The sequence below is a fragment of the Labeo rohita genome, chromosome 10 (assembly GCF_022985175.1).
Source record: "Labeo rohita strain BAU-BD-2019 chromosome 10, IGBB_LRoh.1.0, whole genome shotgun sequence".
In the NCBI taxonomy this organism is placed as follows: domain Eukaryota; kingdom Metazoa; phylum Chordata; class Actinopteri; order Cypriniformes; family Cyprinidae; genus Labeo; species Labeo rohita.
The window spans coordinates 15,637,795-15,639,825 of NC_066878.1; the positions used below are offsets into that span (position 1 = coordinate 15,637,795).

At 39.4% G+C, this 2,031-nt stretch overlaps 1 long non-coding RNA gene across 1 annotated transcript; it reads left to right on the forward strand.

Annotated features, from left to right (window-relative positions):
• Window positions 1–208: 208 nt before the first annotated feature.
• On the forward strand, window positions 209–1,704 carry LOC127171672 (uncharacterized). Its single transcript, XR_007828550.1, has 3 exons — window positions 209–359; window positions 437–600; window positions 1,383–1,704. It is a non-coding gene; the product is annotated as an uncharacterized LOC127171672 (long non-coding RNA).
• The last annotated feature ends 327 nt before the right edge of the window (window positions 1,705–2,031 follow it).

Sequence of the window (2,031 nt, forward strand, 5' to 3'; positions counted from 1 at the left end):
CAAATTTTAATTTTCGGGTCAACTATCCCTTTAATGGAGACTCGAACCTGAGGCTCGGTTTGAGCACCGAGATCAACCCCTCCATTGTACTACTTCCCAGGGAGAATAACAAAAATAGAGGAGGAGATGGGGAGGTGGAGGGATGCTGGAAGAATTGATGCTGGGATGGTGCAATGAGAGCTGCTTATGTAGTGAGAGGAACTGAATAATAATAAGCGAAATATGAGTTGTCCAATCACATAGTTTCGGGGGGTATATATAGGAGGGGATTGTACGACACCAGATGTGTGTTCGAGCACCGGTTGTGCGTCACTGCCTGAGGTTCGCCAGTTCCGCGTTTGCCCCTTCCGCTCTTACAGGTATGCGTTGTTTGGCTAACCCATTAGCATCATGATGTGTGGCTTGGGATAATTCATTTAATGTATTTGGTTTATAGTTTCCTTATGGAGAGCATCAGTTGTGGTTCTTTGTATGGCGGCCGTTTTCTCTCGCTGCCTTAAAGTTCTCCCTCCGTAATCCCGTGCGGGATCGGCGCTTTGATGTCCTTTCATGTTTGCGGCTGCATGTGAGTGGATGCGTAGGAATGATCATAACGAGAAGGTATGTAGAACAATTAATGCTGCGGCAGATTCCTTTGTTATGTGACAAGTAATTTAATGTTATCTCTTGGGAAGAATAGCGTGATCTGGGTCCATTGCATGTAACAGAGCCTGCAGGGTGACATTTGTTGATGCTGCTGTTTTGTCGGCGTGATTTCCTGGATGCTACACTGGTCCTCCAATGTGTAGCTGTATTATTCTTTTGGTTTTTTTATTTATCCTGTCCCAACGAGATTCGTTGTTCATTCTGGTTGTTGAAGTGGTTTAATTGTTTTGTTTTTCGTTTGTGTGGTATATTTTTGCTTAAAATTATTTGTCAGTTGTTTTGTTTGTTTTGTTTATTCTAAGTTGTGTTTCAGTTTGTATTTTTGCTGCTTTTGCTTTATTTGTAAAGTTTATTTAACTTTGTTGGTCTTGCTTAGCAGCATTTAATTTTGTTTTGTTGATATTTGTTTTATTATATTTGTATTGATTTCATTGGTTGTGTTTCAGTTTGTATTTTTGCTGCTTTTGCTTTATTTGTAAAGTTTATTTAACTTTGTTGGTCTTGCTTAGCAGCCTCTAATTTTGTTTTGTTGATATTTTTGTTATATTTGTATTGATTTCATTGGTGGTGTAAATATCTGCCACATTTTGATGTAGATCATAGCATATCATTATATTAGGTCTGTGTTTAACCAACCTTGTATATTTTGGGTTTTTTTGTGTATTTTTCTTTTGTGTAAGAGCTAGTTGTTATCATTTTTTGATTTGTTTTCTGATTGTTTGTTAATTGTGTTGCAGGATCGAGGCTTCCGGACAGGCTACTAGTTGGCCCTCGTGTGTGGTGGTGGGATTCGAACACGGAGTGCAGTGTGTTCACATTGATTTGATCGTGTGTGTGTGTGTGTGTGTGCGTGTGCGGTGTGACTTGTGCACCGGGTGGTGAGATTTTTGAGACCTAGCGATTATATTCAGTAATTAGATTACCTGTCTTCGGTAAGCCTCGGTCGCATTGTTTCTATTTGTTTCCAATTGTCTTCCATGTTATTACAGCCTGACTCCTGTGTCTTTTATTGACTTTTAGAATTCATATTTTGTAAAATAAACTTTGTACTTTTTGGTATCCACGTCTCAACTCCTTTTTTTGAAACTAAGTTCCTGTGTGTCTTTTTTTTGTGAACTATTCGTATTTAGCGAGATTTCCCTGTTAATAGGGTGGCGTAGTCCGCATATGTGGAGTTATCGATTATCGGTGCCTGCTACACTTATATAGGCTCGTAATGATGATTGCCAGGACTGAATGATTAGGTTCCTCCCGAACCTACATTTGGAACTTCATATGTTTGTCCATATAATGAAGTTCCAAACGTAGAGGAGCCTAATCATTCAGTCCTGTCAATCATCATTACAAGCCTATATAAGCAGCTCTCATTCTTCCGGCATCCCTCCA